This window comes from Macaca fascicularis, chromosome 4 (genome assembly GCF_037993035.2).
Source record: "Macaca fascicularis isolate 582-1 chromosome 4, T2T-MFA8v1.1".
NCBI classification, from domain to species: domain Eukaryota; kingdom Metazoa; phylum Chordata; class Mammalia; order Primates; family Cercopithecidae; genus Macaca; species Macaca fascicularis.
Genome location: NC_088378.1, coordinates 144,570,838 through 144,584,521, shown reverse-complemented (window position 1 = coordinate 144,584,521; position 13,684 = coordinate 144,570,838). Strand labels below are relative to the sequence as shown.

At 39.3% G+C, this 13,684-nt stretch overlaps 2 non-coding genes across 2 annotated transcripts; one reads left to right on the top strand and one right to left on the bottom strand.

Annotated features, from left to right (window-relative positions):
- The first annotated feature begins 342 nt into the window (after window positions 1-342).
- On the top strand, window positions 343-414 carry TRNAQ-UUG (transfer RNA glutamine (anticodon UUG)). The gene has a single exon. It is a non-coding gene; the product is annotated as a tRNA-Gln (tRNA).
- Window positions 415-8,038: 7,624 nt separating this feature from the next.
- On the bottom strand, window positions 8,039-8,120 carry TRNAS-GCU (transfer RNA serine (anticodon GCU)). The gene has a single exon. It is a non-coding gene; the product is annotated as a tRNA-Ser (tRNA).
- Between the last annotated feature and the right edge of the window lie 5,564 nt (window positions 8,121-13,684).

The window sequence follows — 13,684 nt, the reverse complement described above, 5'->3', positions numbered from 1 at the left end:
CCTCAGCTACATCATACAGGCCTTAGAGTACCCACAATTTTATGTTGATAACAGCTATTCTTTTTCTTAAAGAGGATTTTCTAAATTGTTAAGTTTCAGACCTCACAAATCTGCCCCGGTTGATTTCTGGAAGCTAATTTATGCTAACAAAAGCGCAGGAAAGAGTGCACAGATCTCCCTGAATTTTATTTTGCCAGTTACTCCTCCAGCAACAAACAGCTTTCCTATCAGCGTGGTCTCACTGAAGCCTGACCTAACTCTTCCGGATTGGAACAACTAGAAAGTTTATTATCAAGGAGGTATTTAACCACGACTGTATATACCTAGTCTACTCTTGTGGTTGGTCCCATGGTGTAATGGTTAGCACTCTGGACTTTGAATCCAGCAATCCGAGTTCGAATCTCGGTGGGACCTTTCAAAGGTGAACGTTTTACAGTTCCTGGATGGCCTCTGAATGTGAGAAAAACTCGTTCCCCCGCTTCCTATCGAATTCCCTTCGAAAACGCCTTTGTGGCCGCGTGCACGGTATTGGACTCTCCCCTTCTATCCAAACACAAGTACCAAGAGCCTTAGTCTAGAAGAATGCTTTCAAAGCATATCAAATTCACTGGTTTGGAGACAAAGAGAAAGATGCTGCTCCGACTGACTTATGAAAACCTTCAGCAGCAACGTGGAAACCCAATTCCTCTGATGGAGACAAACGCTTCCTCAAAATTTCCTAGTGTTCGAAGCTCTCCTCGCTGCCACAACTAAGTCCTGCGTGTAAAGTAGCTGAGCCTTGGTCTCAGGCGTGGTTTTTTCTGTTTTGTTTTGTTTTTTTGGTTTTTTTTTTTGCTGTGGACCTCGCGCCCCGGGTTACTTCTCGCCCCTTTTCCCCATCCCCCATCTCGATGACACAATTCACCCTCATCTGCTTTCTGTAGTCGCCTGTCCTTAGTCTCACCGCTCACCCCGACTGCAACGTCTGGAAATCCTTTCAAAGCCAGCAGCCCCGGAGGGCTCGGGTCCCTGGTATGCACGGCGTCAGGCCTTCCAGCCGGAGAGAAAAACTCACCTCGGGACCGGACCCTGGCCTCGCCGCGCCGGGAGCTGGCATTCCCAATTCAGGACCACACACGGTGGAGGGGTCCTACAACTTGTGTGGGAGACAAGGGAGATGGGGGTAAAACGACCTCTGCCTTCGGCCGTTCGCCTGGCATCTCGCCTCTTCAGCTCCTAGTGCCAGGGTGAAAGGAGGGGACTCCCTGACCGAGTCCTCCCCAGACACTACCAAACACTCGGTCCGAAGCACCCGGGAAACAGTCCCTTGGAGCTGAAGGTCAAGAACAGAAAATGTACCCGCTATCTCGCCTCCCCGAACTCTGTGTGTAGACCAAGATAGAATTGGAGATAGAGTTGATGAAACCTGGAAGGTCCGGAAAATTCCTGATGGACACTCATTTAGCTGTTAGAATGAGGTGGGAAATGTGAGGTGGCAAGGTGAGGGAAATATGTGCCCTAGAGGACAGAGAGGACAAGAACTAAATTAGAAACAAGTATTTATGTTTCGTACAAATTAATCTCTTCTATGATGTAAAGGCAACCTTTAAATCCAATTCTTTATTTTCAGATTTCTTACTTCGACATTTTGATTTTCTCATACATACCTAAAAACCAAGTCAAATCCTACTTTCACCAAGTCCATTAAACCATTAATAATTAATTAGCTCATACTATGAATCACCATTGGTTACACAGAGACTCTGTAACTAAGTTTACAAAATTTATGAAAGCATTATTATGGTTCCCATTATGTGTGCTTGATTGTACTTCATATGGTCTGTAGTGGTGCTAATTGCAAAGGGAAATAACATTTTCTTGTGGTGTTGCCTTAGCTAGTGTGGCCCCACCTTCTTTCCACTTTGTTCATGCTAGTGTGATGAGATCTCACCCAAAGTGTTCTCCCTTTTCCTAATGGCCTAACAGCCTCTTCTACCTGTTTGGGATGCTTATAAGCCCAGCCATCCTTCCACCCACCACCATAGCCAGCCTGTGGTACTGTGCATATTCATTATGATCACATCCATCATCAAGCATCCACTTATCCTAGCTCAAACCAGTAACTCAGACTTTATCCCAAGCCTCTAAATTAAGGTAATGGACAAGACCTGATTGGAGATGGTGCCTGCACAACGTGACCCAGAACTGAACAGAAGACCAAGGAGCAGCTGCTGTGAGGAGGCAGAAGCAGTCACCCACACTGGGATAGGCTGGGAGCATATGTAGATTCTCCCCCTGGTGGTTTCCATGTTATTTGGGTCTCCAATTCCTTTAGGAATCTGAGGAAATTCCTATGGGTGTTTATAAAAACTCCATCCTTGAGCAAACTTTACTTAGGTTCCTCTGAGCCCTCCTCTCAACTAGGTCCCATCCTTGGCTTGTCCAGCCCCATTTCAGCAAATAATCCAGTTGAGCCTAGTTTTAGCAAGAATCCTGCTAAGCCAATTCAGTAAGAATTCCTCACCTCAAAATCCTATCAAGTTTCTGTTTTTCCGCCCTTGATATCTAAACAAGTTCCTCATTGTCATTTTCTATCAAATGGTTGTCTTACCCTTACTACTGGCTATAGATCCCCAGATGTCCCTGATGTATCTGGATTTAAGTTTACTTAATCTCTCTCCCCAATTGCAATTGTCTGGAATAAAGTCTTCCTTGCCTATTTAACTCCATCTGGTATAATTTTTCTTTGACAGTTTCATCAAAGAATGTATAGGCATATCCTGGGAAAACTTCTTTTCCAAATAAGAGATCCACCTAAGGATTGAGAATATGATCAGCTGCCCAGAGATAATGTGTTCAGAATTTCCTGAGGAAATAAAAACAGACTTTAAAATCTGTCCATATCAAAAAATGTGTTATACCACATTAACAAAAATGAAGGATAAAAACCATGTGATTATATCCATAGATACAGAAAAAGTATTTGACAAAATTCAACACCCTTTCGTCTTAAAAATTCTCAAAAGGTTAGTTTTATAGGGAATGTACCTCAACACAATAAAGGCCACATATGACAAACCCAGAGCTAACATCATACTTAATGGTGAAAAGTTAAATGCCTTTCCTCTAAGATTAGGGACAAGACAAGGAGGCACACTCTCAACATTTCTTTTTAACATGGTACTGGGAGTCCTAGCCAGAGCAATTAGATAAGAGAAAGACATAAAAGTCATCCTAATAGGAAAGGAATTGAAATTAACTCCATTTGCTGATGACATGATCAGCAAATATAAAACCCTAAAGATGTTACAGAAAAGTTAGAACTGATAAATTCATTAAAGCTGCAGGATACAAAATCAACATTAAACAATCAGTAGCATTTCTATATAATGATGAAGTATCTGAAAAGGAAATTAAGAAAACAATCCCATTTACAATAGCAACAAAAATAAAATAAAATATTTAAGTGTAAATTTAACAAAAGAGATGAAAGACCTGTACACTGAAAACTATAAAACTCTGATAAAATGACAAAAACACAAATAAATGGAAAATATTCCATGTTCATGAAAGAATTAATATCATCAAAATGTCTACCCAAAGCTATCTACAGATTCAATGCAATCCTTGTCAAAATTCCAATGTCATATTTTACACGAATAGTAAAAACAATTCTTAAATTTGTATGGAACAACAAAAGACCTCAAATAGACAAAACGAGCAAAATAAAGCTGGAAGCATCACACTCACTATATCTATTATAAAATGATTGTAATAAAGCATGGTACTGACATAAAAACAGACACACTGACCTTTGAAAGAGAGTACAAAGCCCAGAAATAACCATGTATTTATTGTTGATCGGTTTTTGACACAGGTGCCAAGAACATACAATGGAGAAAGGACAGCCTCTTTAATAAATGGTGCTGGGAAAACTGGTTATCCACGTGAAGAAGAATAAAATTAAACTTTTATCTTACACCATATATAAATCAACTTAAAATCGATTAAAATACAAGACTGGAAGCTATAAACCTAATACTGAAAATAAATAAATAAATAAATAAGGGAAAAGCTCCATGACATTGTCTGGGCAAAGATTTTTTTCTTTTTTTCTTTTTTTTTTGGCTCCGAAGCACAAGCAACAGAAGCTAAAGCAGACAGATGGGACTGCATCAAACTAAAAGAAGTTTCTGCACTGCAAAGGAAACAGCAAAGTGAAGAGACAAACCACAGAATGGGAAAACATTTGCAAACCTTATATCTAATAAAACGTTAATATCCAAAATATATAAGGAATTCAAACATCTAAATGGCAAGAAAACAATCAATCTGATCACAAAATAGGTAAAGGACTTGAACAGACATTTCTCAAAAGAAGATATGCAAATGGCAATACATATGAAAAAAAAATGCTCAGCATCACTAAGCATTGAGGGAATGAAAATTAAAGCCACAATATCACTTCACACCCATTAGAATAACTTTTTTTTTTTTTTTGCCCGGTGCGGTGGCTCATGCCTCTAATCCCAGCACTTCGGGAGGCTGAGGCGGGCGGATCACCTGAGGTCAGGGGTTCGAGACCAGCCTGGCCACCATGGTGAAACCGCGTCTCTATTAAAAATACAAAAATTAGCCGGGCCTGGTGGTACGCACCTGTAATCCCACCTACTCGGGAGGCTGAGGCATGAGAATCGCTTGAACCCGGGAGGTGGAGGTTGCAGTGAGCAGAGATGCACTCCAGCCTAGGGGACAAGAGTGAGACATCATCTCAAAAAATGAATAAATAAATAACATTTTTTTGTTTTGCTTTTTGCTTTGTTTTGCTTTTTGTTTTTAGACCAAGCCTGGCTCTGTCGCCCAGGCTGGAGTGAAGTGGCAAGATCACGGCTCACTGCAACCTCAACCTCCTGGGCTCAAACAATCCCTTTGCCTCGGCTTCCCAATTAGCTGAGACCACAAGTATGCGCCACCACGCCCCGCTGATTTTTATTTATTTTGTAGAGACGGGGACCCCCCTATGTTACCCAGGCTGCTCTCAAACACTTGGGTTGGAACTCCTGGGCTCAAGCGATCCTTCCACCTCGGCCTCCCAAGGTGCTGGGATTACAGGCATGACCCACCACACCTGTAACAATCTTTCATCTTTTTGACAAAATCTTTTTGATAAATGCCAGCTTTTATCAAAAAGATGAAAGATGATAACAAGCATTGACAAGGCCATGGAGAAAAGGTAACTTTTGTACATTGTTGGTGAAAATGTAAAGTAGTACAATCATTATGGAAAATAGTACATAGATACCTCAAAAAATAAAAATAAAATTATCTTATGAGCCAGCAGTCCCACATCTAGGAATATATCCAAAGGAATTGAAATCAATATATCAAAGAAATATCTGTACTCTCATGTTAATTGCAGTATTAACATTATTCATAATAGCCAAGATATGGAATCAACCTAAGTGTCCATCATCAGAGGGATATATAAAGAAAATGTGCTAGGCCAGGCGCAGTGGCTCACACTTGTAATTCCAGCATTTTGGGAGGCCGAGGCGGGTGGATCATCTGAGATCAGCAGTTTGAGACCAGCCTGGCCAGTGGTGTGAAACCCCATTTCTACTAAAAATGCAAAAATTAGCCGGGCATGATGGCGCATGCTTGTAATCCCAGCTATTTGGGAAGCTGAGGCAGGAGAATCGCTTGAACCTGGGGGACGGAGGTTGCAGTGAGCTGAGATTGCGCCATTGCACTCCAGCCTGGGCGACAAGAGCAAAACTCAAAAAAAAAAAAAAAAAAAAGAAGAAGAAGAAGAAAAGCTGTATATACAATGAAATACTATTCAGACTTTAAAAAGAAAAAAATTCTGTCATTTTTCACAATGTGGATGAACCTGGAGGACATTATGCTGAGAGAAATAGCCAGACCCAAAAAGACAAATACTTCATCATCTCACTTATATGTGGAATCTTAAAAAAAAAAAAAAAAAAAAAAAAGATTGACCTCATAGAAATAGAGAGATTAGAATAATGGTTACCAGATGTTATAGGATGGGGTAGGAGTTGGGGAAGGAATGGCGTGGTTAGTCAAAGTGTTACGAAGTTTCAGATAGACAAGAGGAATGTTTGGAGATCTGCACAGTAGGGTGGCTATAGACAAAATTTTAAAAGTGAAATTAAATTTAAAAAAAAAAAAACCTGTCAAAGTTATGAGATGTGTACCTGGAAACATCAAAGACAGAATCTGGCCAGGAGCGGTAATCCCTCGCCTGCAATCCCAGCACTTTGAGAGGCTGAGGGGGGCAGATCAAGCCTAGGAGTTCAAGACCAGATTGGGCAACATGGTGGGAGGATTGCTTGAGTCTGGGAGGTGGAGGCTGCAGTGAGCAGAGATCACAGAGATCACGCCACTGCACTTCAGCCTGGGTGATAGAGCAAAACTCAGTCTCAAAAAGAAAAAAAGAAAGAGAAAGAAAATTATAGATGAATGGATATAACATGTAGATACTTCAGCCATGTACAAGCCTGAAGACCAACATAGGAAACATCTGAATACTTGGTTAAATCATAGATTCAGGAACACCACACCCCCGCCAATCGCCCCGCCACTGAGGTTATAATGCAATAGATCATGATCGAGGCCCAGAATTCTTCATTCATAACAAACACTTTGGGTCATTCTGATGTAACAGCCCAGAGGAGGGTGAGAGGAACAAGAATTTTAATCATTACTGGGGGAGAGTGTAGACTAATAAAATCCTTTTGGAGGGCCATATGGCAATATCTATAAATATTTTACATTCGTGTATCCTAAGACACAGCAAACTCACTTCTAAAAATTTATATTGCAGTATTACAGATATAGACATTCAAAATTTTATGTATGTATATATAAAGTTATTTGTTGCAGCATAGTTTATAATAGCAAAAGATACAGAAAACCCAAATTGTCCAATAGAGAACTGGTTAAATAATATGTGGTAATGTATGCATTGGGATACAATGCATCCTTAAAAAAGAATAAGTTTTCACTTTTTTGATGATAGGGAAAGCTCTCCAAGATATATTGGTTAGGGAAATGGGGCAGGATAAGGAATAATGTTCATAGTATGTTGTCATTTGTGATTTTTTTGAGACAAAAATAGAAATATATATTTTATGTAATATATATTCATATGTGCTTAGTATAATCCTGGAAAAATTAACAACAGTGGTTATCAGTAAAGAATGTAATAAGATGGTTGGGAAATAAGGGTGGGTGCAAGATTTTATAAAGCTTTATACTTTTGAAATCATGTGAATGCAGTGCCTATTCAAAACCTTAAATAACATAAATAAAATAAAAACTATATATTTTTTTCTCCGAAGGCCCACGATGGAAATCACAAGTAGAAACTGTTCAATATGGACATTCCTCTCTGTCTTGTTTATGGAGGCATCTTTAGATCTAACTGGGAATGTTGTATGGAGTATATTTTTCAGCTTTGTGGCATCTCTAAGCAGAGACAAATCCTCCTGAAAGCTAGAGATCTGCAGAAAATAATGGTTAAGTATTTTGTTGGGGATGGGCACTTTAAAGTTAGCAAACAGTAAAAATTTCAGTTAAACTTAGGCTGAAAATACCTGCAAAACATAGTATCAATAATTTGTTGTACATATTTATGTGGATGATTTTTATCATTTACTTTAAGTTTATTAACCGTATTTTTCTGTAGCCCTCAATTAATTATTCAGTTGCTCTCTCAGAAGAACTGGAAACTCTATGGAGAACATAAATATTTCTCGCCCTTAAGAAGGTTACCATCTGGAGGGAAAAGTAAACACTACCCAAAGTGGTGTCTCAACTGGCTAATTTAACTTACAAGTATGATCAGTGTTGCTGACAAGGAATGGTCGCCAAGATTGAGAGAATCTTATACTCAGAACCGAAAATTAGCAGAGGCCAGTTAAGATACATTTAGTAATTTACTCGGTTTCTTGGCGAATTAATCTACCAAAGATAAACGCTAACTATACAGCATTCAGACCCATCTTTTTAGAGGGTTAAATAAAACCTCACGAAACGACGAGGATGGGATTCGAACCCACGCGTGCAGAGCACAATGGATTAGCAGTCCATCGCCTTAACCACTCGGCCACCTCGTCACATGTTAAGCGTGGCAAAGTCATTTTCTTCCTCCGCACTGTTAGTCCTGTAATAATGCTATATTTATTTATTTAATTTTTTTTTCTGGCTTAATCCTGATTCAGTCCTTACAACCACACTCAGAATCGAGTATTTTTAGGTACATTTCGCAGCAACCACAAAAGTGATAAATGACACCTAGAGTGGTTCAGTTACTCGGCACATATCAAACAACAGATAAAAGCAGTACGCGTAGGTGTTAAACACGTAGATCCTTGCTGAACACCGGAAGGAATGGACATAGGATTTGAACCCTGATTTGCTGACCTGGCTCCAGCCAGCTACTCTGGGTTCTCCCTTTGGAGGGACGGGATTATTCCTTCTCCTGATAAGAACATCTCCAGGGATTCCTGTTTTCTGGGAGGTGCCAGAAATTAGTAAATAAACTACAACGAACAACAAACCGGCTCTGTGATTGCCTTATACGTTTTTGCTTCTGAAATATGCCAGACAGCAAGGAGATGCTTTCATCTCTCTCTTATTCTTTCTCTGGGGTTTGGAATTATTGCATTGCTGCGATATGCAGCAATGGGTCAAAACAGGGTTGGAAAAAAAAGTAGAAAGACTCCCCGATGTGAGCATTTAAGTTCTAGAGTAGTTTGGAATGTTACTGCGTAAGATGATTTAGCCTGGCTGCCACCAACACTTAAAGGGTCAGATCGGGAAATCTTTCCTAGAACAGGAGCCAGCTAGCTTGGGTCGGAGTTCTGTCCCACTCACCATGTGACCTGGGCGGGCTACTTCACCAACTTCATCCCATAATTTTTATCTATCCAGGAAAAAGCTGACTTTGACAATTTCAAATAAACCCAGCACCAAGGAACCTATCTACTCACTAGGGCTTCTCGGCTTTTCTGTATCTGGTGGAAAAAATTGGAGATTATTTCTTGCCCGAATGCTGGGTTTTGTTGTTGTTGTTGTTGTTGTTTTGTTTTGTTTTTCCTTCCTTTGAAACCTTTACTTCTGTTTAGGCAGAAGGGACTGTCTTCTCTCCCCATCAAGTTCCTCTACCAAATTTCATATCTCCATCCTCACCATACAACTACCCATCATGGGAAACTGACCTGTGATCCCTGGGTTACAGGACTAAAGATTTGTTTATTTAATGATTCAAACAATCGTAGTTATCTATTTAAATGAAGCCAGTTATGATTTTCCAGTCCGAGGTGGGTGTATCACTTGAGGTCAGGAGTTTGAGACCAACCTGGCCAACATGGTGAAACCCTGTTTCTACTAAAACAAACAAAAAACAAAACAAAAAAACCATTAGCTGAGTGCGGTGGTGCGCGCTTGTAATCCCAGCTACTCGTGAGGCTGAGGCACGAAAATCGCTTGAACCCAGGAGGTGGAGGTTGCAGTGAGCCGAGATCACACCACTGCACTCCAGCCTGGGTGACAGAGTGAGACTTTGTCGAAAAGAAAAGAAAAGAAAAGAAAAGAAAAGCAGAAAGTAATTATAGCAAGGTTGCAAGATACAAGGTTAATATATAAAATTCAATTCCTTTTCTACATACTAACAATACTCATTTGGAATTTGAAATTAAGAAAGCAACACTATTTATATTAGCACCAAAAGAAGAAACGAAGAAACAGAAAAGAAAACAAAAAAGAAACAGGATACTGAAATATAAATCTAACCAGATATGTACAAGATCTATGTGAGGAAAGCTGCAAAACTCTGATTAAAGCGATCAGAGAATCCAAATAAATGGAGAGATATTCCATGTTCATGGATAGGAAAACTCAATATTGTCAAGACATCAGTTATTTCCATTTGATCTATAGATTCAACACAATCCTAATCAAAACCCCAGTGAGATACTTAGTTTTAGAAAAAACAAACAAACTCAAAATGTACATGGAAAGGCAAAAGAATCAGAATAGCCAACACCATGCAAAAGAACAATGCTGAAAAACTAACACTACCCAATGTCAAAATTACAGTAATCAGGACAGTGTGGTGTGGTGATATGGTTTAGGTGTGTCCCCACTGAAATCTCATCTTGAATTCCCACGTGTTGTGAAAGGGACCTTGTGGGAGGTAATTGAATCATGGGGGCAGGTCTTTCTGTGCTGTTCTCATGATAGTGAACAAGTCTCATGAGATCTGATGGTTTTAAAAAGGGAAGTTTCCCTGCACAAACTCTTCTCTTGTCTGCCACCATGTGAGACATGCCTTTCACCTTCCACCATGATTGTGAGGCCTCCCCAGCTACATGGAACTGTAAGTCCAGTAGACCTCTCTCTTTTGTAAATTGCCCAGTCTTGGGTGTGTCTTTATCAGCAGTGTGAAAATATACTAATACAGTTGTCAAAATAGAAAAATAAATGAATGGGAAGAAGTGAGATTCAGAAATAGACCCATAGTAAACTTATCTTTGACAAGGGAGCAAAAGCAATTCATTGGAGAAAAGCATGATTTTTTTAAAACAAATTTTAATAAAACAATTGGAGATCCATATGTTAAAAAAAAAAGACTTTAGACATTGACCTTAACATTTTCATAAAAATTAACCCAAAAATTGATTATACACCTAAATGTAAAACACAAATCTATAGAATTTCTAGCAGATAACATAGGAGAAAATCTAGGTTGTGTTAGCTTTGGCAATTAGTTTATAAAGACAACACCAAAAGCAAAACATCTGAAAAAAGAAAAAAGTTGGATTTCATTAAAATTAAAACTTCTCTGTGAAATACACTGTTAAGGAAACGAAAAGAAAATGTACAAGAACTCTCAAAAATTTAACAAGAAAACAAACGACCTAGTTAAAATGTAGGCAAAAGATCTGGACACTTCACTAAAGAAGATGGCAGCTAAGCTTATTTATAGATTCTCAACATCATACGTCACTAGGGAATTGAAAATCAAAACAGTAGGTGGGGAGTGGTGGCTCATGCCGGTAATCCCAGAACTTTGGGAAGCTAAGGCAGGCGGACTACTTGAGGCCAGGAGTTCGAGACCAGGCTGGTCAACATGGCAAACCTCCATCATTACTAAAAATACAATAATTAGGCGGGCATGATGGTGTGTGACTGTAGTCGCAGCTACTTGGGAGGCTGAGGTTAGAGGATTGCTTTAGCCCAGGAGATTGCAGTGAGCTGAGATCCCACCACTGTACTCCAGCCTGGGTGACAAAGTGAGACTGTGTCTCAAAAAAGTAAAATGTAAAAAAGTAAACAGAGTTTTAAGAAATTTATCACCCAGAAACAATATATGAACCTACTTTGGATCATAAGTCGAACAACTCACCTATAAAAAAAATTTTGCATAACTGGGAAAATTGAACATGGACTAGGTATTAGATAATATTAAGAATTTTAGTTAAATATTTTAGAAGTGATAAAGTTATTAAAATTATGGTTTTGTTTGTTCATTCTTTTTGTTTTCTGTGATACAGCCTCAGGAGGTCCTGACAACATAAGCCCATTTTTTAAAATGTTCTTTTCTCTTACACATATACCGAAGTATTTAAACATCAAATTACATGGTGCTTAGAAGTAGCTTAAAATACTTCAGTGGAGAAAAGGAGGGATGAATGAAATAAGAACAGTAAATGCTAATTGTTGTTGAACCTGGTCGATGGGTGCATGGAAAGTCAATACACCATTCTCTCTAACTTTATGTAAGTTTGAAAGCTTTAATAAACAAAACTAGAAGAACTTTTTTCAATGCAGGCATTAGTTGTCAACTACCCATTTTTGTCAATGATATTCAAAATTACTCTCACTCTTGTTTCGAGAGGAGGAGGGGGACAGGGTCTTGCTCTGTCGCCCACGCTGAACTGCAGTGGTGGGATCTCAGTTCACTGCAGCCTACGCCTCTCAGGCTCAAATGATCCTCTCACCTTAGCCTCCCAAGTTGCTGGAACTACAGGCATGTACCACCACACCTGGCTAATTCGTGTGTGTGTATTTTTGGTGGAGATGGGATTTTGCCTTGTTGGCTAGGCTGGTCTCAAACTTCTGACCTCAAGTGATCTGCTCGCCTCAGCCTCCCGAAGTGATGGGACTACAGACGTGAGCCACTGCGCCCAGACAGAACTCTCACTCTTAAGGCTCCACCGATGTTGAAGTGTTTGAGGGGGGAAAAGTCGTTGTTCTGTGGGACCCTGGTACTGAAGACACGATCTGGGTGACCTCTAGCTCTATCCTACTCACCCACCCCTCTATGCTCTCCATTTCTCTCTCTCTTCTGACATAATGAGGCATGCAGGCCTGAGTGAAGGAGTACCTTCTGGCAGCTATGGGAACTATGGCTATGCTGATAGTGCATATAATGCCTGTGAAGAAGAAAGAGAGACTCACTGAAAGTTTGACCTGTATAGGTCCTTTGGTTTATTTTTTAATTTAATTTAATTTTTATTTATTTTTTTCTGATGGGTTATCTTTTCTTACATATGATGATGATAATTCATGACACTTAAATAGTGATGTTTTGTTTTGTTTTTGAGACAGAATCTTGCTCTGTCACCCAGGCTGGAGTGCAGTGGCATGATCTCAGCTCACTGAAACCTCAGCGTCCCTGGTTCAAGTGATTCTCCTGCCTTAGCCTTCTGAGTAACTGGGACTACAGGTGCTCACCACTACACCCACCTAGTTTTGTGTTTTTAGTAGAGACAGTGTTTCACCGTGTTGGCCAGGCTGGTCTCAAAACTCCTGAGTTCAGGTGATCTGCCCACCTCGGCCTCCCAAAGTTCTGGGATTACAGGCGTGAGCCACAGTGCCCAGCCTCTTTTTGCCTAAATCTTTCTAATAATTTTTGATGATAATGACCTCTCTTTCTTCTCTGCCCTAATACCTCATTCTTTAAATAAAGCTTATGATTTTGGCATGTGTCTAGTAGGGCCCAATTCATATATGTATTAGTCTAGTCACTGTTTTATATTAACTTTATAAATTCCATTGACTTGGCTTATAATAGCTTTATGATTTTTGCTACTTCGGTAGGCCATTTGATTATCGTTGGTGACAGAATAACGTAATTACTAAACTCTGAATGGAAATAAAGTATTCAATAAACTCAAATTGAACTTGGAGTATTGTTGCTTTAATTTATGGAAAGCAAATCACAAAGGTGGACTGCTGAGTAAAAGAAAATATTAAAATAATATTAAATACTCTGTATTGCTGCTACTTTGGGATTTATCCATTTATAGGCACCAAAAATACATTTTTAAATAAAATTTTAAACACTTTCTCATCCTTAAAGTTTACTTTGATGGGTACACAAGGCTAGATTGGCAATTATTTTATTTCAGTATTTCCAAAATATATTTTATTGTTTCCTGGATTTTACCATGAAGATGCTTGTTAACATTCTAATTGTTCTTTCTTTGCAGAAAATCTATACATTCTCTCTGGCTGATTTGAGATATTCTCTTATGTTTGGTATAACACAGTTTCAGTATGAGGTGTGTAGTTATAGTTGTTTCTCTTTAACTTGCTTGTGACACATTTGCTTTCTGACTCTCTAAGTGAAAATTCTCTCTCCAATTTGGGAAATTTTCCAGGTATATTATAT